Source organism: Capra hircus, chromosome 1 (genome assembly GCF_001704415.2).
Source record: "Capra hircus breed San Clemente chromosome 1, ASM170441v1, whole genome shotgun sequence".
NCBI lineage: Eukaryota > Metazoa > Chordata > Mammalia > Artiodactyla > Bovidae > Capra > Capra hircus.
Window position 1 is genome coordinate 44,072,602 of NC_030808.1, and position 27,978 is coordinate 44,100,579.

General features: G+C 39.7%; 2 protein-coding genes across 3 annotated transcripts in view; one reads left to right on the forward strand and one right to left on the reverse strand.

The window, feature by feature from the left end:
* CMSS1 (cms1 ribosomal small subunit homolog (yeast)) overlaps nt 1-27,978 on the forward strand; it is a 397,827-nt gene that overhangs the window by 191,991 nt on the left and 177,858 nt on the right. The window contains exon 1 of one of the 2 annotated variants that reach the window (XM_018058605.1): nt 22,535-22,558. The exons of the other annotated variant lie outside the window; for it this stretch is intronic. The gene's annotated coding sequence lies outside the window, so the exon portion shown is untranslated. Of the gene's footprint in view, nt 1-22,534; nt 22,559-27,978 lie in introns of those variants that run through there. 2 annotated transcript variants of the gene reach the window in all.
* The window catches only part of FILIP1L (filamin A interacting protein 1 like), a 292,466-nt gene that overhangs the window by 164,575 nt on the left and 99,913 nt on the right, over nt 1-27,978 (reverse strand). The gene's annotated exons all lie outside the window — the stretch shown is intronic.

Here is a 27,978-nt window from a genome sequence, read left to right on the forward strand (position 1 = left end):
TAAAAACGTATATCACTGGCATAGATTATTTTTAACAGCTCATTTTAATTCTAATGAAGGTTGAAAGTGAAAGTGAAGTCGCTCAGTCGTGTCCGACTCTGCAACCCCCATGGACTGTAGCCCACTAGGCTCCTCTGTCCATGGGATTCTCCAGGCAAGAATACTGGAGTGGGTTGCCATTTCCTTCTCCAGAGGAATCTTCCCGACCCAGGGATCGAACCCAGGTCTCCTGCATTGCAGGCAGACGCTTTAACCTTTGAGCCACCAGGGAAGCCCCTTAGTTTTCTAAAAATTTCTAGTGAAAGAGGACAAGAGGAGAGTAATTACATGAGTTATAGAATTTACTTGAGGTTGGCTGATTAGTATGTTTACATTCTTTTAATGGGAAGAATTGAGATGTTAGTTTGTCAATGAGAGAAAGCACAGATAGCAGATGGGGAGAGAGAGGCTTACTAGGAAGAAATGAAGTGGTCGTGGGTATGGACCCAAGAACTCAAGTATAGGGAGGAGAACGGGTCTTCCTCTACTTAACTGGGCATTTGGCATGGTCACTGCTAAGCATCGTACAGTGCACAGAGCAGCCCCTCACAAAAGAGAATTATCCATTCCAAAACACCTGTAGTGCCAAGGCTGGGAAACCCGGATCTAGTTGAGAGAGCAAGAATACACTGGGGGACTGTACAAAGGAATCTTGAGGTGCAAGAAATTCAAACTGAAGAAGCCTAAACCCTGAGGCCTTAATCTTATTAAAAACAAAGCCACAATTTTGACAAGACTAATAATTCTGTTATTAACACAATGTCAGAATTAGTTTTGAGACCTCAGTTGTTCTCTTGATGGGTGCATGTAATAAAACTATTTTGAAATTCCATTTTAAATTGCATGCATATGTCCAATAAGCAAGTCAGCAAAAATGCTTTTGTTAACTTAAAAATGATACTCTAGCAGTAAACATTTCATTAACTTGATCTGGCAAACAATAATGCACATAGTTTTAAAACAGAGCCACCAATCTCTTCTCCTGTTAGATTCTTGAAAGATTTCAAGGATCATATTCTTCTAGGTTATTAGTCTGTTTTTGAGGAATATCTATGTTTTACAAATCAAATTAAAGTTAAAAGTTGGTACATCAGAATGCAAAGATGGATTAATTTCATTGTTTGTCAATACATGTTTATAATAAGCTTTTTTTAACTATTGTTCTAGTTTAACAATTTTTTTATTCCTATAATAAATGAATAAAAGCTAAAAACATTGTTATGAGGCCCTTGATTTTAATCCAAACCATATGTTTTCTCTTCTTTAGAAAGTCTGAAATTTCAGTCTTCTGAGTTTCTCTTGTAAGAAAAACTGTTTTAAAAGCCATTTATATCAGTTCAGTTCTGACTGGTATCTAGATGGTACAAATAAACAAAAACAACCCTTTCTGTTAGCTTCCTCAAAACATGGATACATAGAATTGTCTAGATTAGCTCTGTACTTTTTACAGGAACACTTGTTACAAACGTATACACTTTAACTTGCACTAATGGCCAATTGTTCATTGTAGGAACCGGTACTTCCAGTCAGTAATTTGTGCCTTAGTCCTAAATCTGGCAGGTGCCTTCATTCTCCTAGCTAAAAGCAGCTATTTTGGTTTCTATTAAAACTTGTTTCATAGTACTAGGTAATTAGAAACTTTCTGTGTTTTCAGATTTTTGTATGGGATTGTTAGAAATGTGGTGTAACTAAGATTATACCTTTAGCACAGGTACATTTTCTTGTGGATTGTGAAGTGGTGATTTTTTTTCCTCAACAAATTCTTCAATCTAACAGTGAGAATAACATTTATCTAATGATTCACAGTTTACAGAGCATTTTCCTATGTATTTTCTTGTCTGGATCTAGCAACAACTGTATGAAGTGACTGTTATTATACTCTCCTTAGAGATAAATGAACTGACAATTTCAGTGAGGCTTATGGCTTGGAGTAGGGATTCCCTGATGGCTCAGACCCGAAATGCGGGAGACCTGGGTTCGATCCCTGGGTTGGGAAGATCCCCTGGAGAAGGAAATAGCAACCCACTCCAGTACTCTTGTCTAGAAAATTCCGTGGATGGAGGAGCCTGGTGGACTACAGTCCATGGGGTCGCAAAGAGTCAGACATGACTGAGCGACTTCCCTTATGGCTCGGAAGCTCGCAAAGTCCAAATTGAGCCTCCAGAAATTAACAGCCAGGTGTTCTGGTTCCTGCCTTTTGGGCTCCAGTCCTGAGTTCTGCTCTGCTTTCTCAGGGACTCCAGGCCATGTGTTTGGGACTGTAGGCAATTCAGTAGGGGCCAGAGGAGTAGGGGAAGGCAGGGGCGGCAAGGGGAAAAACGGGAAAATCCCCTGGTCGAGAAGAGCATCTCTTCCTGTGCAGTAACCTGTTTCCTCTGAAGCCCCAGTACTGCAGCACTTGCTTTGCCCAGTTTCTCCAGGTGACTCCAGCTCTCAGTCCCATTCATTGGTCTAAGCTGAGACCCTCTTCTCTTAGTCGTCCTGCTCCTGCATTTCACTGTTCCTGCAAGGCACTTTGCCTGTATAATGAAACATTTTATAAATTGTGGAATTGTTACATCCAAAGCAGTTTTTTTAAATTAATATTCATCAGTTTTTCTCCTTTATATCTTTTCCTACAGAAAAATATTTAAGGTGCAAGAGTAGTCAAGTTTTAATATACTAATATGGTATTGGTGTGTTAATATTAAAAGTTAGCATTAATGTGAGAGAAAGGAAAGTAGAAATAACAAACTTTCACTTGTTCAGATTAGTTTTAACAAGACATATTATTCATAGTCAACGTTAAGATTGACTCTGACTCTATGTTAAGACTGACTCTATGTTTCAGATAGATACAGAAACTGAGGTAGTTCTCCCCTTAGTTCTAAAGCTTCTGGCACCTTCTTGCTAGTGGAAGAATGAATTTTACTTTACAAGAGCAGAAATGCCAGTGTTTTGTATCTGAATATAATATTAAGAAGGCTGGGTCTTAAAATCTCATAAAAGGATTATTTTTGCAACTCCTTATTTGCATTTTATGTTTATACATGAGAGAGAAAGAGAAGTATATTGAACTCATATTTTCTGAGTGTCTATTACATGCCAGATGGGGCCTCCCATGTGGCTCAGTGGTAAAGAAAGTGCCTGCTAAGCGGGAGGTGTCCGTTCAATCCCTGGGTCAGGAAGATCCCCTGGAGAAGGAAATGTTAGCCCACTCCAGTATTCTTGCCTGGAGAATCCCATGGACAGAGGAACCTGGTGGGCTACAGTCCATGAGATTGCAAAGAGTCTGACATAATTTAGTGACTAACTACCAACAGCAATTATATGCCTGATACTATTGTAAGCCCTAGAAATACAGTGATGAATAAATCAGAAAGTGCCAGCCCTAATGATAGTTCCATTGGGAGGCAGGAGAAAGAGGTCAAGAGAAGAGAGAAAGGTAAAAGCAGAAAAATAGAAAGAGTTTCCATATCAGAACTTGAACCCACAATCACGGTGGAACTATAGCACATCAGAGAACTTAACATCGATCTGTTCACCTACCTGCTTACTATCCCACCACAGTTACACTGCGAGCTGCTGCCCCCCTAATCCCAACCTCACCTCTCAACTTCTTTATTTAGTGAACACCTATTATGTGTTCCTCTAGGTTTTCACTCCTGGCTACGATTAGAATTACAACAGAACCATTAAAAAAATATAACAATGCTTACACTCCTCTTGGGCATCCCTGGTGGCTCAGTCAGTAAAGAATCTGCCTGCAATGCAGGAGACCCGGGTTCAGTTCATGGGTCGGGAAGATCCCTTGGAGAAGGGAAAGGCTACCCACTCCAGTATTCTTTCCTGGAGAATTCCATGGACAGAGGAGCCTGGCAGGCTATAGCCCATGGGATCGCAAAAAGTCAGACATGACTGAGCAACTAACACTTCCCCACATACTCCTCTTAAAACCAATTAAATCAGAACTTGGAGATGATATCCTGGCATCAATATTTCTTCAAAGCTTCCTGTGATTTTGATAAACAGCCAGAGAGTGCATTTCCCATCAGGTGCTCAAAGGGAAAATAAATTTAAAAAATAAGAAGAAAATCCACTCATGTTTATAAAAGATAATACCTTTCTGGAATTCATGAAGAAGGTGGGGGAGTTAGACACTTATTTTTCCTTCTATTTTTATCCAGTAAATAAACATTTGACTCCTTCTGTGAATGGAGGGGAGTTGGAAAAAGTATAAAGCATGCCCTTTCACTCAAGAAGCAAGAGAAGATGCTCTCATTAGCAATAAATGTAACCATTTCAAATGGCTGATCTATTAATACCAATTTGTGAATTGTGACATTTACTTCAGGTCACATGCATCTCCAAAGGCTGACAACAGTCACTGAATGTTTCCAGTGATGTTTTTAGGAATAAATAGGAATTTATTGAAGAATATAATAATAACAGGTTTGATCTGGGTCAGGAAGATCCCCTGGGGAAGGGAATGGCAACCCACTCCAGTATTCTTGCCTGGAGAATCCCATGGACACAGGAACCTGGTGGGCTACAGTCCATGGCGTCACAAAGAGTCGATGACTGAGTGACTAAACTTTCATAATAATAATTATAAGTAGGAATACATTTAGGAATATAATAATTATTTCAAGCAATATTCCTATTGTTGAAAATATATGAAGTGATTTCACATACTATTTAATCCTCAACAAAGACATTATTGAGAAAACAAACCACTTGTCACTATTAAGTAACAAATCTAGTTTTTGAGCTAAAGTCTTCCAAGTCCATTGTTCTTTCAAATATCCAGTGGCCTTCAGTCTTAAGTACACATCAGAATACTCAGGGAACTTTTTCAAAATTACCAGGGACCAGCTCATCAGTGGAGAAGGCAATGGCACCCCACTCCAGTATTCTTGCCTGGCAAATCCCAGGGACGGAGGAGCTTGGTAGGCTGCAGTCCATGGGGTTGCTGGGAGTTGGACACGATTGAGTGACTTCACTTTCACTTTTCACTTTCATGCATTGGAGAAGACAATGGCAACCCACTCCAGTGTTCTTGCCTGGAGAATCCCAGGGACAGGGGAGCCTGGTGGGCTGCCGTCTATGGGGTTGCGCAGAATCAGACACAACTGAAGCGACTTAGCAGCAGCTGCTGCAGCTCATCAGTATTGCCTAATAATATATGGAGGGAGCAGCGGGAGATGAAGAAAGGGAGGGCAGCAGGGAAATAACATAGGTGCTTGTGAGCCTTAGTGTTACCTCCTCTGAAGTGAACATTAGAATAGATGAGTTAATAGTTTAAAACTTTGTACATAGCTATGAAACTAGAGAGTTTTTATGAAGAGATAAAATAAGGGTAGCATGAAGTAACAGAGGTTTGATATCCCATAAATACCAAATGTCTGGTAACCTAAGTCACAAGTCACTCTCTTATTATATAAACCTTATTAAAATGTAAATTAAATGTAATGTATCCTGAAGAAAATTGCTTTGAAAATATGGGCTAATGCTTTCCACATCACGAGTCAAGATCAAATTGAATAAAGTTTTTCAGACCAATCACTCCAGGCTCTTGCTAGACCGTAGAGTTGAAACCAGTTTAGTCTTGTATAGAAATTCAGAATCATATTGCATTACTGAAAAGTATTTAATCAAAAAAAGTATTTAATCTAAGCAAGATCTGTTTCTATCTGAAAAATTACTTAATTACATAAAGTAATACTATTTGTGAAGTATAGATCTAGCATAGATAGTCCTAGTTTAGGACTATAGATCTAAAAGGTTTTTTTTTTTTTTTAGGTGATATTTTCTATCATGGTAGCCTATTGAAAACATCTTTAAATAAGATGAGTTTTAATTCATTTTTCGTGTGTTTAAATGTATGTGTACCACCACAGTCTCTAAATATATTTATAAATGGAGAGGAAGAGCTATATTTACATACATATAAAAAGAATGTTCATCTTTTAATTAGACTTTTACCAACCATAGTTTCCAAGGGAAGTAGGGTTTATGGGTGGTGCTGCTTTCCTAGGGGAAAACTACAGCCTATTTCAAAGTTTTTGGAGTTTAGTTCTCTTTTGGATTATGTAGACCTTTTGTTAGCCTCTTATTCCTTTCATCTCCTGATTGTCTTTTGATTATATAACTTACTGAGATTTCTTTGGGCTAATTAAAGAGAGATGAAACTCAATGTTGTTAGTCTTCCTAATAATCACTTGGTATCTCATTTCTAGAAAAAGAATTGTTCCTTCTCCTACCCACAGTGAGTTCATTTCGTCTGTAATCTGTATCCTCAATTCAATAACAGCTGATTTACTCTAAAACAGACAACTTCAAGTTGGCCTTCTCACTCATGTAGCCTCAGCCTCCCCTTTCTCCCCAACATCCTCTCAACCTAAAAACATTGCTAAGACATTTTAGTGTTAACATTTGAGCTCCCACCATACAGGTCACATCTAGTATCCTTGCAGTCACGACTAGTAGATACTTTTTACCCTTGTTTATCTTACTTAACCTTTTAATAACATTTATTAATCATACCATATGTATCATACCATATATATCATACCATATCCATCTTGAATTAATTCTTCCCTTGTCCTGTGTGACTTCTTTTGCTCCTGTTTTCTCCCTGCTCCTATGTCTGCTCTTTCTCAAGTCCCTTTGATGGCTCATCTTCTTCTGTCCGTCTCATAAATGTCCATACTTCCCAGAGTTTTATTCCCAGCTCTCTTGCTTTGCATTTAGTCCCTGGATAATTTTGTTCATTTTTGGCTTCAGTCAGTGGTATGTTAGTGCCTGTTTGTAAGAACAAGTTGTCCACATCTCGTTTCAACTTTTTGTTCATAACCATCATCTTGGTAGTTTGAAACTGGCCCATGTGGGAGGATGTATGCCACAGAAACAGGCAAATGCTACAAACCAAGGAGGGGTAATTTTTTTTTTTTTTTCTGAGAGTTTAACAGCATGCCACTGGCTTCAGCAATGACGTGTATGCTGCCAGTTTCCAAACCTGTGTCTCACACTTTCTGAGCTCCAGCCATTATTCCCAGCTGATTTCTGGCCAGCTTCGCTTGAATGCCCAAATGGAACTCATTATGTTCTCCCAATCCAGCGATCTCCTGCCCTAGCCCATGCTTTGGCTAACAGCCCCACCATTCATTCTCCTATCTTCCTTGCAGAAAGCCAGAGCTTCTGCATCTACTTGATACGTGGATGTCTCCACCGTGTCTCACAGAAGATTTAGTTAACTCAACAATACGTGTATAGGGCAGGACAGAATAATTTCTCTCCCAGTGGTAGTAAAGGAGGGGATCTGGGCAAAAGAGAAATAAGGACAAGAAAAACAGATGAACTCAGAAGTGAGATAGGCACCCAGGACACACGCCATGAAGTCCAGCCAGCTACATCCCGCCAGTTAGTTCAACATCCTGAATTGCTCTGGATTCTTCTTTGCCAGCAAACTTACTGCCCCAAACTTACTGCTTTCCCAGCCTCCCATTCACTTCCCCACAGTGCTTCCAGAGAAATGATCCTTAAAATCAAACCTGACTCCACCACACCATCTTTCCCTTCACCCTAGAAACTTACAGTACTTCTCCACCACCTTTGGAACAAAGTCCAAACACACAGAGAGGCAACCTCTGCTAGATTTTTGGTTTATCCTTTAAGACTTTTCTCAGACACCACTCCTCTGTGAAGCCTTCCCTGGTTCCATAGGCACTTCTTCCACTGTATGTATGTCTATATTGTATAATCTGATTTGATCACACGTATGTATATACACACACACACATTGGATTCAATCCACAGTTGTTGAATGCCTGCTTTGTGCTGTGAATTATATTTAGCATTAAGAATACAGAATAAGACAGCCCTTGTTTTTTTAAAGACCTCTAGCTGAGAAAAAATATTTAAGCAAATTATAGAAAGTATGTGAAGTTTTGCATTGTAGAAGAGAAATTACAGGGAGGAAGAAATAACAGGCAGGAAGAATCAGAACACTGTCTTATAGCACATGTTACAATTTTTTGTGATTATTACTTATGTTTCCCGGTGGAACGCAAGGCATGCATATCCCATGCTTCACAGTGGGAAGTACAGAGTAGGTGTGCAACGATAGCTATATGCTGGATGGATGGATGGATAGGTGAATGAAAGGAAATTGCAACAGCTGCCTAAACTTAGTGAGATGATGATCAAGTTCTCGTGATCCTTACCCTCCTTGTCATTTGTTACCAAATTCATTGAGAATTAGGTGAATAGGGGTGTGTGAATATGAGAATGTGTTTGTCCTAACACTCTATAGGGTAAATATTTGCCATGGGAACTTCTTTTTTGTGGTTCAGCCAGTTATGAATCTGTTAGCCTTCAGGGAGGAGCTCAGGGCCTAGCCTTTGCAGTTAGCCCTTTGCTAGATACATCAAAGTCTGTCACTTGATGGTTCATTTGCTTTACAGTTTGCCAGCGGCCCAGGCAAAAGGTCCCAGTTAAAAGATCTGTGTGTTTCTGTGGTCTCTTGCTCAACGGTAAGGGGAGAATCCCCAGGCCTTCATCACATTGCTGAACAATGCATCCAGTTAATCTTGTTAGATTACAGCAAAACAGAAAAAACCCCACACCATTCTGAAAGTTAACAGTTCAGTGTCACCCGTACTGTTGCTCCCTCTAATCTCTGAAGGCTCTGTTCATGCTGACATAGAAGTGTCTAGACTCTAGAACAGCAATTCTCAGTCCTAGCTTTAAAAAAAGGCAAAGCAATACCTGACCCCACCTCCAGGGAGTTACTGGCCTGCAGCATTGCCTGGGCATCAGTATTTTTTGAAAGTGCCCCAGTTGCTTTTAATGTTTAACCAGGTTTTGGCAAATTGATTGGGCCAGAAAACCTAACACTTAGCTTGGAGTTTACCTCACATGACTGCCTCCTTCTTATCCTTCAGGTCTCTACCTAAGTGTCAGCTTTTCTGTGGGCCTCCTCCCTTACCCTGTGGCTCAGGACATTTACCATAATCTGAAAATAACATGTATTTATGGATTTTTTTTGTTTGTTTATTATCTGGCCCTGTTGCTAAGTTATGAACTTGATGAGATATTTATTGGCATCTACTGTTAGAAGAGAGTCACAGCTGGCCTTCGATGTGGCCGGTCGATGATATAAGTTGCAATGCCAAAGATTACCCACTGTGACCACTTTTTATAAAAGAAAAACAAAACACCTTTTTATTCACTAAGTAGTGTATAGTTGTTACAAATTCAAGCAGCACTGCTAAAAGTGTAACTTCTAACCCCCATTCTCTAGGAGTAACCATTATTTATAATTTAGTATTTATCATTTAAAGTATTTTATAATATGTACACAAATAATATACAAGCTGGATAAAACAGAACTGGACACTTTAAAAATGTATTACTCAGTAACTGTGGTATATGTAAACATGTAGTTAAAGCCTGGAGTTGCCCTTTGGCAAGACACCTGTAAGGGTAACTTGATGATTTTGTGAAAACGAAAAACCTAAGTTACTGAATGATTGAAAGTGTTCAGTTTATCTTGTTTCACCTTGTTTTTTACACACACACACACACTTCCTGAAAATGAGTTCTTACTGTACCTACTGATAATGAAATTTGTTTTAGAAGTGAGTTCTCCCAAAAGTGAGGCTTAGATTTAAATTATTTTAAGGTTGGTAAATGGACTGGAATGGGTGAATTTAACTCAGTGACCATTATATCTACTACTGCGGACAGGAATCCCTTAGAAGAAATGGAGTAGCCATCGTGGTCAACAAAAGAGTCCAAAACGCAGTACTTGGATGCAATCTCAAAAACGTCAGAATGATCTCTGTTCGTTTCCAAGGCAACCCATTCAGTATCACAGTAATCCAAGTCTATGCCCCAACCAGTAACGCTGAAGAAGCTGAAGTTGAACGGTTCTATGAAGACCTACAAGACCTTTTAGAACTAACACCCAAAAGAGATGTCCTTTTCATTTTAGGAGACTGGAATGCAAAAGTAGGAAGTCAAGAAACACCTGGAGTAACAGGCGAATTTGGCCTTGGAATACAGAATGAAGCAGGGCAAAGACTAATAGAGTTTTGCCAAGAAAATGTACTGGTCATAGCAAACACCCTCTTCCAACAAAACAAGAGAAGACTCTATACATGGACATCACCAGATAGTCAACACCAAAATCAGATTGACTATATTCTTTGCAGCCAAAGATGGAGAAGCTCTATACAGTCAACAAAAACAAGACCAGGAGGTGACTGTGGCTCAGATCATGAACTCCTTATTGCCAAATTCAGACTTAAATTGAAGAAAGTAGGGAAAACCACTAAACCATTCAGGTATGACCTAAATCAAATCCCTTATGACTATACAGTGGAAGTGAGAAATAGATTTAAGAGACTAGATCTGATAGATAGAGTGCCTGATGAACTATGGAATGAGGTTTGTGACATTGTACAGAAGACAGGGATAAAGACCATCTGCATGGAAAAGAAATGCAAAAAAGCAAAATGGCTGTCTGAGGAGGCCTCACAAAAGAAGAGAAGCAAAAAGCAACAGAGAAAAGGAAAGATATAAGCATCTGAATGCAGAGTTCCAAAGAATAGCAAGAAGAGATAAGAAAGCCTTCTTCAGCGATCAATGCAAAGAAATAGAGGAAAACAAAAGAATGGGAATGACTAGAGATCTCTTCAAGAAAATTAGAGACACCAAGGGAACATTTCATGCAAAGATGGGCTCAATAAAGGACAGAAATGGTCTGGACCTAACAGAAGCAGAAGATATTAAGAAGAGGTGGCAAGAATACACAGAAGAACTATACCAAAAAGAGCTTCACCACCAAGATAATCACGATGGTGTGACCGCTTACCTAGAGCCAGACATCCTGGAATGTGAATTCAAGTGGGCCTTGGAGAGCATCACTACGAACGAAGCTAGTGGAGGGGATGGAATTCCAGTTGAGCTCTTTCAAATCCTGAAAGATGATGCTGTGAAAGTGCTGCATTCAATATGCCAGCAAATTTGGAAAACTCAGCAGTGGCCACAGGACTGGAAAAGGTCAGTTTTCATTCCAATCCCAAAGAAAGGCAATGCCAAAGAATGCTCAAACTACCGCACAATTGCACTCATCTTACACGCTAGTAAAGTAATGCTCAAAATTCTCCAAGCCAGGCTTCAGCAATACGTGAACCGTGAACTTCCAGATGTTCAAGGTGGTTTTAGAAAAGGCAGAGGAACCAGAGATCAAATTGCCAACATCCGCTGGATCATCGAAAAAGCAAGAGAGTTCCAGAAAAACCTCTATTTCTGCTTTATTGACTATGCCAAAGCCTTTGACTGTCTGGATCACAATCAACTGTGGAAAATTCTGAAAGAGATGGGCATACCAGACCACCTGACCTGCCTCTTGAGAAACCTGTATGCAGGTCAGGAAGCAATAGTTAGAACTGGACATGGAACAATAGACTGGTTCCAAGTAGGAAAAGAAGGACGTCAAGGCTGTATATTGTCACCCTGCTTAGTTAACAGAGTATTATTATTTAACTTATTTAACTCTATGCAGAGTACCTCATGAGAAATGCTGGGCTGGAAGAAGCACAAGCTGGAATCAAGATTGCCAGGAGAAATATCAATAACCTCAGATATGCAGATGACACCACCCTTATGGCAGAAAGTGAAGAGGAAACTAAGAAGCCTCTTGATGAAAGTGAAAGAGGAGAGTGAAAAGTTGGCTTAAAGCTCAACTTTCAGAAAACGAAGATCATGGCATCTGGTCCCATCACTTCATGGGAAATAGATGGGGAAACAGTGGAAACAGTGTCAGACTTTATTTTTGGGACTCCAAAATCACTGCAGATGGTGATTGCAGCCATGAAATTAAAAGACTCTTACTTCTTGGAAGGAAAGTTATGACCAACCTAGATAGCATATTGAAAAACAGAGACATTACTTTGCCAACAAAGGTCCATCTAGTCAAGGCTATGATTTTTCCAGTGGTCATGTATGGATGTGAGAGTAGGACTGTGAGGAAAGCTGAACGCTGAAGTACTGATGCTTTTGAACTGTGGTGTTGGAGAAGACTCTTGCGAGTGCCTTGGACTGCAAGGAGATCCAACCAGTCCATTCTGAAGGAGATCAGCCCTTGGATTTCTTTGGAGGGAATCATGCTGAATCTCTGAAACTCCAGTACTTTGGCCACCTAATGGGAAGAGTTGACTCATTGGAGAAGACTGTGATGCTGGGAGGGATTGGGGGCAGGAGGAAAAGGGGATGACAGAGGATGAAATGGCTGGATGGCATCATTGACTTAATGGACGTGAGTCTGAGTGAACTCCAGGAGTTGGTCATAGACAGGGAGGCCTGGTGTGCTGCAATTCATTAGGTCGCAAAGAGTCAGACACGACTGAGCGACTGAACTGAACTGAAGGGTGTAAGTTTTGTAGTACTTCCTCAGTTTATCACAGTTTAGCTCTTTGGAAACATACTGATTCAGGGATCAGTGAACCATGCAGCCTAAGTCTAACCCTTCACCTGTGCTTATAAATAATGAATTGTGCTCATTCATTTACATACCATCAATAGCTGCTTCTGTGCTATAATGGTAGAGGTGAGTATTGTAACAGAAATCACAGAACCCACAAAATCTAAAATATTTATTGTCTGGTTGTTTGGCGGGAGAGTTGGTTGATTCCTGCCCCAGTTGATTAAAAATATTATACAATCAGGAAAGAATCAGAATAAGCCACGGGAGCCCAGTGTGTAAGAATGTGTTGATGGTTCTGAGGTGTTACTCATTTCTAGCTAAAGAAAGAATTGACTGTATATGTCTGTTTGCTTTCTGTAGCAAGGAAGTCTGCCAGAGGATGGGTGAGGGATAGGATAGGAAAGGGATTGGGAGGCATGTTCTGTCTAGCTGGGTCCCATTTTCCTGTCAGGCAGGTCACATCTTCTCCCTTCCTATTCTCTCCCCTCCCAAGGAGAACAGTACTTGTTACAGATGCGCCCAAGATTTTCAAAATACCTGTAGGTTGGATCCTTTGAATTTAAACCAGTCTGCCCTGTCTTTGCTGCCAAGCTTCATAAATCATTTGGCTGAACAATTAAAGGGCTGGGTGCTTTGTTGAATGCTGCTCCAGGTGCAGCGACCCGCCCCTGACCCCAGCCACTCAGCATACAAGGTAGGGGACCCCACACAGTGTCGGTTTTGAGGGAAGGTCTTCGGTTTTTTTTCCTTCGCTGAGCTTGTCTGTTTTCCCCAGTATCAAGTTTGTTGAAAATGCTCCTCTCTGGAGATTCCATTGAAAATCTTGCAGTGATAGCTCTTAAAGTGTTTGCACTGGTCAGTTTGGAAAGATGCGGCGCCGTGACAGATGGACAGCATTATGGGGGGACAGGCTTACCAGGTCTTCCTGGTCTCAAATGAGTGCCTCCTTTGGGCTGGTGGTGTGTGAACTTAGAAACCGATAGCTCTTGACTAAATCATGTACATACTGGCCCTGCATTTGGTTTAGAGTTAGGGTTATAACAAATTTGAATTATTTGGAAGCTAGACTGCCCATTTTGTACCCCTGTTTCTTGTTTGCATCCCTTGTGACTCTTCTTTTTTGTTTAAACCATTGCCCCTACAGAAAATTAGGTATTAATGCATTATATCCCCTGAAGAGCATTTACTTTTACACTTATGTGATTTAGAGGACCTCCCTAGTAGCTCAGCTGGTAAAGAATCCACCTGCAATGCAGGTAAGCCTGGTTCGATTCCTGGCTCAGGAAGATCCCCTCGAGAAGGGATAGGCTACCCACTTTAGTGTTCTTGGGCTTCCCTGCTGGCTCATATGGTAAAGAGTCCGCCTGCAATGCAGGAGACAGGGTTTGATTGCTGGGTTGGGAAGATCCCTTGGAGGAGGGCATGGCAACCCACTCCAGTATTCTTGCCTGGAGAATTCCCTGCCAGGCTCCTCTGCTCATGGGGTCACAAAGAGTTGGGCATGACTGAGCAACAAAGCACATTACCTCAGGTATGAACATTCATATTTTCTGAACCACCAGTTCCTACCCACCAGTTTTTCCGTGCTTTAACAAGATGTGTGCATAGTTACCTCCTCTTTCAGTATTTCAGAATGGTGATGGAGGTAGCCAAACATTTGAATGACCTGTCTGGCTGAGAATAAATAAAGCTGACTTATACAGCTAAATGTTTATCTGCCTATTGTATGGGTATGATTGGCCTGGATTTTTAATGATGAAATCACAGAACTGGGAGGGACCTTGATGATCATCTAATTGTACAAATGTGGAAAGGGCCTATAGACATGGAGTGACTTGTCTGAAATGATGAAGCCTAGTCCTTGAGGTCTTCAGACCAGATGGCTTAACCTGTAGTTACACATCCCACCCATAAGACTTCCCCTCTAAAGCATGATTTAAACAAAAGGAAATGCCAAAAGCTTTAGCTTGAGTTCATATTACTCTCCATGATGAGTATGTGTGTGTTCTAAGGCTCTTTCTACTGTCTGCAAATCAGACATTCTTGCTAGGTTGCATCAGAGTCCAGGCGACATGATTGATGAAGAAAGGGCAAAGGAGGGATGACGTTATGGCTCATGCAGCGTTTACCTGAGAATTATCTCTAGCTGTGTACTGCTCCATGTCCGTGTGACTCATGTACTGAGCCACTGCCATCCCTGTTATTCAGCACTGTAGCCTCACACTTACCTCACCCTATGTTTCTCTCCTTTTCTTGCCAAATCTGATTAGAAGCACTTTTGTTTTGAGCCCATGTTTATGAAGCCTTAACTGGACTTGCACCGATGACCATGTAGAGAAAAGAAAAGAATGTTCGAATAGGAATATTACATATTGACTTGGTCAGATCAGCTTGATCTCTCAATATGGGTCGTTAAATACTTACATAGTACTTAACTATGTGCCCCATAATGTTGACACTAATGGTTTTCTTCCTTAGATGGCTATTTTGTCTCTCAGCTTCAGTTCAACAGATTCACAGCGAACAAACCCGTAGCAAGTACCTACCTGTGTCAGTGACTATGATGCATACTTTACGCTTTTTCTTGTAGACCTCAAAGCAGTTACTACTTGTACTCGGATTAGAGGTTAGGACACTGGCCCAGTTCAACTAAGTGTGTCAGAATTGGGATTGGAATCCTGGTCTCTTGACAGCAAACATAGTACTTTTTATGCTACATAACAAATGACTTTGATTTATGTAATCAAAAAAAATTTTGCCAGAAAAATATCCAGTTCTGTCTGGTTGATATTCATACTTGATCTGGTACCCCTCCCACCCTGTTCGTTTTCCTTGGGATACTAGAAGTCAAGAGAGTAGGCATGTGTATATTTACCAAAATAACCAGCCAAACTCAAGTCATTTGGTGGAGTTGTAGCATACAAACATTGAATTTGCGTGGATTCAACTATACCTGCTCAGCAAATGAATATAAAAAGAGGAGGAAGAATAATTTACATTTTGCAGATAAGTCTACTCAGGTATAAGTTATATTCAATGAGTGTATGCCCAGGAGTGAAACTGAGATGTATATTGTTTTTTCTCAGTCCGTGACTGTTCCCGTGTTCTCTCTCAGGGCGAGTATCTTGCCTTGCTCAGTGTCCTGTTTGGGATAGCCTGCATCTTAAATACATACAAGCCAAATATTCCATCTTGTAGTCAACCAAAGGCATAATAATCTATACCAATGCAGGAGGAAAAACCCACCTGGATGGGGCCTACTGAGAGACAGTATATTGACTTCCAGCATGGGGCCTTCCTAGGGTATTTTCAAAGTAATTTGGACACAACTTGTTTGTTTTTGTTTTTTGTTTTTTCCTTACATATTCTTTAAAAAGCCCAAACCCCAAGTAAAATGCAGCTCCTCTAGGTTGGCATGGGCTTGCATATAATCAGGCAGGGACTTTTTCTTTAGGTTGAACTGAAACTGTCTTGGGCTCTTCAACATTGTACATATTGGTGGCTAAACATATCTTTCATTTTTCGTGTGTTGTGCCAGGTTGGGGGGATTAATACCAAGCAGATTAGATGCTCACTATGTCCATGAAAGAACTATGTTGTCAAGAGAATTTTGTCATCACTGAAACCAAGGGAAGAGAATCAATGGAAGGAAAAGTATGATGGGGTCACTCAACACAGTGTAGAGAGAGAGAAGATTAAGAAAAATCCACTGAATTCAGCTACTGGTTTGAGAGTCTTTGTGATCAGCCATAAGGTCAGAAGCAAGATACAGGGAGTTATTGTTGTTTAGTCATGAAGTCGTATCCGACTCTTTTGCACCTCCTTGGACTATAGCCCACCAGGCTCCTCTGTCCGTGGGATTTCCCAGGCAAGAATACTGGAGTGGATTGCCGTTTGCTCTTCCAGGGGATCTTCCCAACCCAGGGATCGAACCCACATCCCCTGCATTGGCAGGCGGATTGTTTACCACTGAGCCACAGGAAAGCACAAGGAGTTAAACAGCATCTAATAGTAGGTCGAAGTAGTCAGCAAGATATGACTCTGACAGTATGGCTCAGCAGTAAGTCAGGGCACAGGGTCACAGAACTGAGGACATGAGCTGGTGACAGTAGTACCTAAAATGTAGGATTTGGAGGTTAAAAGTAGAAGCACATGGCATCCTCAAGAAGAATTCTGGCTTCTGAGTTTATCTGAGATTCCCCATGTAGTGCGTGTGGGCAGGCACTGACCTCTGAGGGAGTAGAGGCAGGAGAGTTTTTGGTGTGTACTGACAAGCAGCTTCTCATAGCTTTGTACCCCCTGCACTTTGGATCTCACACAGTTGCGTTTCTAAGTAGTTAGGTTCCAATTTGCTTGCAATTTGAGAAATCAAAGCTGGCTGTGCGGGGCTGTCAGTGGGTTAGGGAAAAGGGTGCCAGAATGCAGCTGGAGAGCCAGTAAAGGTTCAGCTCTCGTGAACAGAACACCAACTCATTTATAATACCAAACCTCATCACATTCAAGGAAGTGAAGTTAAAACAGGGACACCTCCCTTTCTTTCCTGTGTTTGTGCAGCTAATAGCACCTTGCATTGTTAAAAGTGAAATCTTGTTGTTGATCATTTTCTTTCTCTCAGATTGCTCACTTTGTATTTTTGACTCACTGCTCTGTGTGGACTATAGGAGATTGCTTGCTTGACTACTGCCCCTAAGAAACAGGCTGCCTTGGAAAAGTTGAAGCTGGGAGGCTAGGATGCCCCAATTAGGACAGGGTCTCTGGGGCCCCTTCCACCCCCCACTGTGTGTATGAGAATCTCTTTGGCTGCTTATTAAAAATGTAAATTCCAGGGTTCCACTCTAGAGCAACTAAATATAAATCCATGATCAGATGTGCCTCAAGAATATGCATTTAATAAGTGCCCCTGAGGATTCTTATGAAGCCTAAAATGTAAGAACCACTGACCTAGAAAATATATTCCTAAATTCTTAAAAAGTAACATTTTAACAGATTGAATTCTCATTACTCTAAAGTTAAATTTTATTAATATAAAAACATACTCAGGCATATTTGTTTCAATGGAAATTTATAAACCTCTTTGAAACTCTTTAAGAGAAAAATGTTAATACAAACTACATGTAAAATGTTAGCAGTAGTAATAAATTAAACATGTGAGTATGAAGAAAATAATATTGTTATGAATTCACAAAGACTGTATGTTTTGTAAAATTTCTGTCTTTTCCTAAGAAGGGGAAGAGGTGAAAGGAGGGAAGAACACAGGGAGAAGCTTTCCCTAGCTTTGAAGATCCTAATTCTTTGTTCTTCTTGCTCTAAAGTACAGCTGCTTCCTACTCACAGTCCTTTTCTACAAGCCAGCTGTGTTCCATTCATCCCCACCTCCGCTACTGCTTTTTCAACTCTGATACACCAGAACTAGAGGCGGTAATTACTGGATAAGAGAAAAGCAGTTTGATAGGAAATAGAATTGAAGTTGTATAAGTTATGGAAAGGAGGGAAGCAATATTTCTAGTTTATAAAAAGACTTGAAACCTTAAGACAGAAAGCCCTTAGCCATAGCTCTTTGAATAAAACCGTTTGTTGTGGTTGTAAACTATGTGGGATGTAGGCGCTTTGGGGAAGTGCTAGGGGTAGCTGCTACTGCTGCTGCTAAGTCGCTTCAGTCGTGTCCAACTCTGTGCGACCCCATAGACGGCAGGCCACCAGGCTCCCCCGTCCCTGGGATTCTCCAGGCAAGAACACTGGAGTGGGTTGCCATTGCCTCCTCCAGTGCATGAAAGTGAAAGTGAAGTCGTGTCCAACTCTTAGCGACCCCATGGACTGCAGCCCACCAGGCTCCTCCGTCCATGGGATTCTCCAGGCAAGAGTACTGGAGTGGGGTGCCATTGCGGCAATAATAAAGACTGGCTCCAATTCCTCTGCTCCTGTTCATAGCCTCAGAAACTAACCCAAACTAATCTCTTCCTCAGCCCTCCTCGGTTGTTTGGCTCTTATGTAAATTTTGTTTTTGTTGTCTTTGATTGTTACCTTTCTATAAGTCATTTCCCTAAATAATCTCAAAAGTTTCTTCAAATTATGTAGCTCCTTTGAGAACATGCAGCAGCACACTCCTTTCCTCCTTCCTTGTAATCAACATCCCTACTACCCACAGATTGGTCAGTTTGAGTCCCTCCTTTCACCCCTTTTCAGGGGGTGATCATCTGCAATTTTCTGCTCTAAAGGCTCCTTTTAAAATAATATTTATTCTACATAGTCATGGCATCCATCATCCAAATTCCAGACATTTTAGTTTTACCCTTTTAATTTTATATTATTAAAACTTGGCTTTGGAATGATGAGAATTCAGCTTGTTTATCTTATAATTTCTCTTCCCGTAAGAAAATTCCAACTTTAAATGCACTCAGCCCTTAGCATGGTAACTCCTAGAATTTGCTCCTTAAGCAAAGAAATTAAAGCTAAGAGCAAGTGTCTCTGACTCTGTTTAGCATCAGATAATCAAATTAATAATTGCAGCATGTCAGCCAAAGTAAGAAAATGTTCTTCCTAGGTGGAACTGTGATGCTTTGTCTTGAGCTGTTTGATTACTAAACCTCTGCAAGCTGTTAAAATTGAGCTCTAATGTGCATTGTGAGAAGCAAAACAAAACACAAACTTGTTTTTAAAGTATTTTTGTCTGGTCTTATTTTATGTACTCTTTGTTCATAACCTGAGCATAATAATCTTAATTACTTTTTCAGTATTTACTGACTTTCTTGGTGCTAGTATTTTTTCATATAAAGTTTATACCATCTTGTGGCCTATAATTTTCTCTGACTCGCTATGTTTCTCGTGTCCTTGGCATCCATTATCCTATTGTCAGATGTTTGTAACGGGAAGAAAAGAAGAAATCACCTGTTGTTTTTTGCTCTAAAGGCTTTATTACTTTTCCTGTTTTTATCTCCATGACCATGAGAGTCAATAATTTGGGATTCTTAGGTTTAGCCTTTTTGTCTTTGCTTATCAGAATCAAAATGTCTTATTGCCTGAGATCTTCATTCGACTAGAAGACTATGGAGAGTAGACTGACTTGCCCACAGAGAAGTTCTAGCTGTATTCACTGATCCGTTTTGTACGAAATACCAAATTCTGAAAATTTATGCTTATACATCTCCCACCATAAAAAGTTGGTACGATGAGGCAAATCAAATTATGAAGGAAGCGAAAATCCAGTCAGGAGAAACTAATAAGAGACCCAGTATGCAATGCAGAAAGGAGTTAGGGACAGATATACTTAGTTGGATGGCTGAGGCGCAGTAAGCCTAGGACTGACCCAGAATATATACAGATTTTGCTCCAGTCGCAGGGCTTCCTTGGTGGCTTAGACAGTAAAGAACCCGCCTGCAATAAGGAGACCTGGAGTCGATCCCTGGGTCGGGAAGATCCCCTGGAGAAGGGAATGGCTACCCACTCCAGTACTCTTGCCTAGAGAATTCCATGGACAGAGGAGCCTGGCAGCCTACAGTACATGGGGTCGAAAAGAGTCGGACACAACCGAGCGATATACAAGGCCAACCTCTAAGTACTTTAAATCAGACCAGTTCTTCACTGAGGGAAGTTAGAGTGTCCTACAGGCAAAATGGACCTTGTTCCTTTGTGACTTTGACAGCCACCTTGATGACTTGTCATACAGGGCTGACAGGAGATGTATGAGTTGTCTGGGAGCAGTAGGAAGATGGCAGGAGCTGACCGCTGAGGGAATAGAGGCAGATATCAAATCATATCTATTGGATTCTTATGGCCCCCACCCATTGGTTACTACATACTGTGGGTTAATTGGTTTCATAAGTAGTTAAGTTCTTATTTTCTTGCAGTTTGGGAAACTGAGGCCTCCCTGGGACTTCAGGGTTAGAGTTGATTTTCCTAGCACAACCTTGCCCTATATACAGGGTGTTGCCCTTCTCATCCACTAACCTAGCATAATATTTTCCACCTTCCTAATCTTTGTACTAACATAATTACAATAAATTGCTGCTGCTCTTGAAGATAATCTCTCTGCTCACATCTGGGTTTAAGTCTTTCTTTAAGTAAAGCTACTTAAGTAATGGGGAGGAAAGACCTTTTCCATAAAGTTGAGGTCTTTCCTTGATAAAGGTAACTACTCCACCCCTCCTTCCCAGTTAGATCCCCTGCCAGCAATAGCATAGACTTGAGTTAGTGCCAAATGGTTTAATGCCATAAGGACTCACTTGATAAAGGCTATGCATGGCAGAGGAAAAAACAAAATTCCCAAACTTTTTTTTCAAGATTTCCATATGAGATGTAGTTAGGGCACCCTTCATCTAATAGTTACCCTATGTTTGCCATAGTCATTGGCACCCTGCAATTCTCATTCTTCAGCTCTTCTAGAGATTAGAAATTATAGGAATTGCTAGCTAGCTATGTCAACATGGACACCTACTCTAGCTACAGAGAATTTGACAGAAAGGCAAAGACGGAACAACTATGGGATTAATCCTGTGATCATTCCAAATAATTGTCTGTTGAAGACAGCAGCACTCAATGTTGTCCTTCATTGTTACATTCATATTTTTTGTGTGTTTGTTAGCTTTGCTTCCCTTATTGTTACAAAGTCTAGATAGAAAAAGCATTGTGATCTTGCTCTGGCCCTGCATAAAGAACGAGCGTAGCACAGAAAGTGCCAACACAAAATAAACAGTTGTTGGGTAACTGACTAGAGGAAGCAAAATGATTTCATAGATCCCTGGTTATAGGGAATATTGATTAACAATCAATACTTACAAAATATTCAGACCATTCAGAAACCTGGAACACCTACCTACAAATACAAAGAAAAGGGTTTTTTGTTTTTGTTTTTTTTTTCTGTTTGGCTGACAGTGATTTCCAAATCTCATATATAATGATAGTTTTAGCCTCAACATCCACCAAACCTTTACCATAGTTGCTAATGAGTAATAGAGTTGACTGGCTTATGGTAGACTCAAAAGAAAAATAAAAAATCTGTGGCCTTTAAATATTAGGATGTCCCTGAGTGGGAGTTCAGATTGAGTGCAGGTGGCTGAGTTTAGCAAGACCTGTTTCAGTTTAACCACTCAGAACTTTCCCTCTTGTTTGAAGAAATTAAGGGATTTTTAACCAAACCTGCAATTTAGTTAAGGATACAAGAGTCATCTGCAGTTTATTTTTCTGTTATCCTAAAACAAAATGATGGCTGATATAAATTTCCACATAGTTAGAGCTCATGGTAGTGGTAACAATAATGATAGCATTAAAAGCAGGAACAAGATTGCCTGCCCCTGTTAGCAGTGTGAGTAATCAAAGGCATTAATGGACCGTGAAAACTGGAGAGCTGGGGTGACCGTGGGTCAGAGCTAACATACATAGGCAAGCACGGTACAGGGGAAACTTTCATCACCTCTGCTACACTGAGCCTTTTCTCTCGATAGGGTGAGCTCTTAATTTCCCCTGGTTGTTAATCTGGCACCTTTCATGAACATCAGTGTTCACTTTGGAAAATAAAAAAGCAAACACCCAAAACATCTAAGTGTTAAGAGGGAAAGAAAATCAACAGAGGAAATTAAGTAGCACTTGATACAGTGGCACCATTTTCTTGAGTCATACGAGGCGAAATTACTTGAAAGTTTGTAGCTTTGACAGTCTTTCTTTAAGACAGTAACCAGAAGCCTTGGGAGAGAAAGTAACATGCAGATAGCATCACAGTTTAGTGTGTCCACATTTTCAAAACTGACCTCTTACAATATATATGAGTCAAGTGATTTGGAAGTAGATACCACTTCCTTTCTTCATTGCTTTTGCTCCCTGTTTGTCATTTCCTTTCTAACATTAATTACCGTTTCTGAAGAAATTGGTGTTTCCTGACCTGGTATACTTTCTATTTGTTTTGGATAGTCCATCAATTTAAGATAACTGCCATGTTTTTAACTATAGTCTATTTAAGATTGAATACAATACTAAATGCTCACTTTCTTCTAATCTTGTTTTTTAGGTAAGTCATCTGATTGGAGTGACATTTCATTTGATGGAATTTTCCATTTGGTAAAGTATTACTATTTTTATCAAATGATATAAAGTTTGGTTTTCGTGATTTCTCAATTTGTATTTTCCCACAACATTGACCTTTAGAATATGCTCTGTCTTAAGGACAAAAAAATATGAGAGAAAGAGAGAAAGGGAGAAAAACTAGGAAATAAGTGAAAAGGCAAACAACTATTATTTCTATATCAAAAAAAACCTTACTGTTGAAAGAAACCTACATCTTTATAGCTATTTTCATCAATTTTGCTCATTAGAACTTCAGGAATTGAGTTATTATATTTAATTTTATTTAGAAAAGATTGGGCTTACTTCAGACAATCTCATTAAGTTTTAGAGCTGTAGTTTCTTGATTGTATTTGGTGAAAATCTGACATTCCTCAAAATGTTGATCTACATCTTGGGAAAGCCATTCTGTATCATCAGACAGCTTTTCTTTGAAATTAGAATTGTAAGTCTTCAGAATCTGTTTCATTTTAAAACATTATTATTAAGTAGAAGAAACAAACATATAGTTTTAGAAGCATAAAACCAGGATTCTATGGCACAGAGGTGACTTTCTGATTTTTCATTATTAGTGTATAGGAATGCAAGGGATTTCTGTGTATCAATTTTATATCTCCCATTTCACTATATTCATTGATTAGCTCTAGTAATTTTCTGGTGGCATCTTTAGGGTCTTCTATGTATAGTATTATACCATCTGCAAACAGTGAGAGTTTTACTTCTTCTTTTCCAGTCTGGATTCCTTTTATTTCTTTTTCTTCTCTGATTGTTCTGGCTAGGACTTCCAAAACCATGTTGAATAATAGTGGCAAGAGTGGGCACCCTTGTCTTGTTCCTGATTTTGGAGGAAATGCTTTCAGTTGTTTACCATTGAGAATAATGTTTGCTGGGGGTTTGTCGCATATGGCCTTTATTATGTTGAGCTGTGTTCCTTCTATGCCTACTTTCTGGAGATTTTTATCATAAATGAGTGTTGAATTTTGTCAAAAATTTTCTCTGCATCTATTGAGATGATCTTATGGTTTTTTATCTTTCAATTTGTGAATATGTTGTTGTTTAATTGCTAAGTCATGTCCAACTCTTTGCGACCCATGGACAGCAGCATACAAGGCTTCCCTCTCCTTTACTATCTCCTGGAGTTTGCTGAAACTCATGTCCATCGAGATGGTAATGCTGTCCAACCGTCTCTTCCTCTGTCACCCCCTTCTCCTTTTGCCCTTAGTCCTTCCCAGATTCAGGGTCTTTTCCAGTGAGTCAGCTCTTCTCATCAGGTGGCCAAAGTATTGGAACTTCAGCTTCAGATCAGTCCTTCCAATGAATAGTCAGGGTTGATTTCCTTTAGGATTGCCTGGTTTGATCTCCTTGCAATCCAAGGGACTCTCAAGAGTCTTCTCCAGCACCACAATTAGAAAGCATCAGTCTTTGGTGCTCAGCCTTCTTGATGATCCAACTCTCACATCCGTACATGACTACTGGAAAAACCATAGCTTTCACTATGCCAACCTTTGTTGGCAACTGACTATATGGACCTTTGTCAGCAAAGTGATGTCTCTGCTTTCTCATACACTGTCTAGGTTTGTCATAACTTTCCTTCCAAGAAGCAAGTGTCTTAATTTTATGGCTGCAGTGATTTTGGAGCCCAAGAAAAGATCTGTCACTGCTTCCACTTTTTCCCCTTCTATTTGCCATAAAGTGATGGGACTGAATGCCATGAGCTTCATTTTTTGAATGTTGAGTTTTAAGCCGTCTTTTTCACTCTTCTTTTTCACCCTCATCAAGAGACTCTTTATTTCCTCTTCTCTTTCTGCCATTAGGGTAGTCTCATCTGCATGTCTGAGGTTATTGATATTTCTCTTGGTAGTCTTGATTCTAGTTTGTGATTTATCCAGCTTGGCATTTTACATGATGTACTCTGCATGTAAATTAAATAAGCAGGGTGACAATATACAGCATTTATCTTACTCCTTTCCCAATTTGGAACCAGTTGTTCTATGTCTGGGTCTAACTGTTGCTTCCTGACCTGCATACAGGTTTCTCAGGAGATACCTAAAGTGGTCTGGTATTCCCATCTTTTTAAGAATTATCCACAGTTTGTTGTGATCCACACAGTTAAAGAGTTTGGCATATTTAATGAATCAGAAGTAGTTTTTCTGGAATTCCCTTGCTTTCTCAATGATTCAGCAAATGTTGGCACTGTAATCTCCGCATCCTGTACCTTTTTTAAATCCAGCTGTATGTCTGGAAGTTCTCAGTTCACACTCTGCTGAAGCCTACCTTGAAGGATTTTGAGCAATACCTTGATCACATGTGAAATGAGCACAATTGTGAGGTAGTTAAACATTCTTTGGCATTGCTCTTCTTTGGGATTGGAGTGAAAACACCTTTTCCAGTCTTGTGGCCACTGCTGAGTTTTCCAAATTTGCTAACATATTGAGTGCAGCACTTTGGCAGCATCATTTTGTTTAAGGATTTTAAGTAGCTCACCTGGATTTCTGTCACCTCCGCTAGCTTTGTTCATTGTAATGCCTCCTAAAGCCCACTTGACTTCACACTCCAGGATGTCTAGAGCTCTTGTCTAGCTCTTGTCTAGCTCTTGTCTAGCTCTGATGATGACTACATCATCATAGTTATCCAGGTCATTAAGATTTTTTTTGTATAGTTCTGTTTATTCTTGCCACGTTTTCTTAATCCCTTCTGCTTCTGTTAGGGCCTTACTGTTTCTGTCCTTTTTCATGCCTATTCTTACATGAAATGTTCCCTTGAATATCTCTAATTGTCTTGAAGAGATCGCGAGTCTTTCCTATTCTGTTGTTTTCCTCTGTTTCTTTACATTGTTCTCTTAAGAAGGCTTTCTTATCTCTCTTCACTATTCTCTGAAACTCTGCATTCAGTTGGGTATATCTTTCTCTTTCTCCCTTGCCTATCACTTCTCTTTTCTCAGCTATTTGTAAAGCCTCCTCAGACAACCACTTTGCCTTCTTGTATTTCTTTTTCAATCATATTGATTGATTTGCATGTATTAAAGAATCTTTGTAACCCTGGGATAAAGCCCACTTGATCATGATGTATGCTGTTTTTAATGTGTTGTTGGATTCTGTTTGCTAAAATTTTGTTGAGGATTTTTGCGTCTGTGTTCATTAGTGATATTGGCCTGTAATGCTGGAATTTCTGATGGAGAACTTCCCATTTTAGTCATATCTACCTTATGCTCAGCACATATCCTATTGTGTGGATGCTTTCTCATATTGAGGTTCTGATCATTCCCTATCAATAATCATGTGCCTAAATTAGATGTGTTTTGAAAACCTCTGTGAGAAGAATGTTAGGTGAGGAGCAGGAATGGATTTAACTCAAAGTATTCAAAAACAATTTAAGCAAAACTAAAATGTTGGTCGATTCTATACCTAAGTTGAATTTTTAACATCTTCATTTGTCTTCTGTATTTCAAAAGTATAAAATATCTAAAAATTCTGTCTGGTCCCTTTATTAGAAAGAAGATTGGTAGAATTACCGTCTTGTCAACCAGTCATAAAGTCTGCTAGATATGAGTTGTAGAAAAAGAAATTAATTTCAATGCTGTTTTCCCTTTTCCTTTGCTAAGAATCTCTCTGGTTTCTCATTAATGTCATTAAAAGCCTAAAACCAAGAAAATTATTTTTGCGTTTCCAAAGAGATTGGTCATCCAGAGAAAATTCCAGTGTTATAACTTTAGAGAAAATCAGAAGCCTTTTGAAGAACATATGTCACTTAGTAAAGGGTTAGAGCATCTAGGGATAAGAATCCTTCCTAATACTGTGAAGACTGAGAGAAGTTCTATGCTTAAAGAAGAATTCAGGTTCCCCACCCCATGCCAAAGTAAGTATGCACTCATGAAGTATACACTCAGTTCAGTTTTATCTCAGCTAAACTGCCCTCAGCAAAAAAAAAAAAAAAAAAAGCATATAGCTGATAATTATGAAATGAGTTGATATTGAGACTAAGACACCAGTGGTAGATTGATTTCTGTGTCCACTAAGCAGATTTTGGGGCTTCCCTTGTGGCTCAGTTGGTAAAGAATCCTCCTGCAATGAGGGAGACCTGGGTTTGATCCCTGGGTTGGAAAGATCCCCTGGAGAAGGGAAAGGTTACCCACTCCAGTATTCTGGCCTAGAGAATTCCATGGACTGTATGTATAGTCCATGGAGCTGCAAAGAGTCAGACACGACTGAGTGTCTTTCACTCCACTCCAAGCAGATTTTGATAGCAGTCCCACTTTAAGATCAATGAATTATATACGGAAAATATTTGAAATTAAATTTAATAGAAAATGGAATGACCATATTATTTTTGTTTAGAAATAAGTTCTTTCTAAACATTTGAAAGATATTTTTTAAAGTATTCTCAATCTTAAGTGCATTGCTTCTAGAATTCTAATGGTCCTTGAAACTGAATGCTGAGATTATTGAAGTAAAAATTGCTACAGCTATGACTGACGTTAGAAAAGAGAAGTGAGCTCTTAAATTCAGTGGGCCAAAGCCCCATATTTAGGGACTGTCTCCTTTTGCTCATTTCTGTACCTATGACAGTTGCCATCCTGCCAGGTCACAGTAGTTGCTCACCGAGCATCTGATAGGTGAGAAGAGGTACAATAAATGTAAAATGTCAGCCACATTGGTGGTGGTTTAGTCTCTAAGTCATGTCTGACTCTTGTGACCACGTGGGCTCCTCTGTCCATGGGATTTTCCAGGCAAGAATACTATAGTGGGTTGCCATTTCAAGAGTATGTATATTATTTTAACTGATTTAGATGAAAACTTTTCTAAAATATTGCCATTCATTTGCCTTAAAAGAACATACATTAACCATATTTAAACTTTTTTTGATAGCTCAAGGTCATAATTCAATTCATTTCAGCTTGTGTTTATTTAGCATCTCCTATGTGTAATGTCCCTCCCAGCCTCTTTTGGAAACATAGATCTTTTTACCACTATACTACACAGCTTCAGATTGCTGTGTTTTGGGACTGTTGGTGTGAAGACTGGCATATTCCTGTGAGGGTAACTCTCTGAACCTTCCTCACTAGTCTGTACTTCTAACCTTCTGTGACTTTGAAGCTAAAATAACCATTCATACAAATATGCATATAAATTAAGCACAGACTAAAAGGCTCTTTAATATATGTAAATTCCATGAAATTTGTAGATTGTGGTTGTTCAAGGCTCCTTTTTATCCTTTTGCTTATTTCTTGAATCGTAAAATGTTGCTATGAGTTTATGAAGCACACATTTCCTTTATTCCCTTTCTTAATAGTGGTTCTAGAAACAGGTTCAGGTTTTACAACACCTTGGCCTGTGTTATCCAAGGACCAAATGAGAATTAGTTGTGCCTAAAATATTAATCCTAGTGTTCTCATCAAATTATTATAGTCCACACCTTAC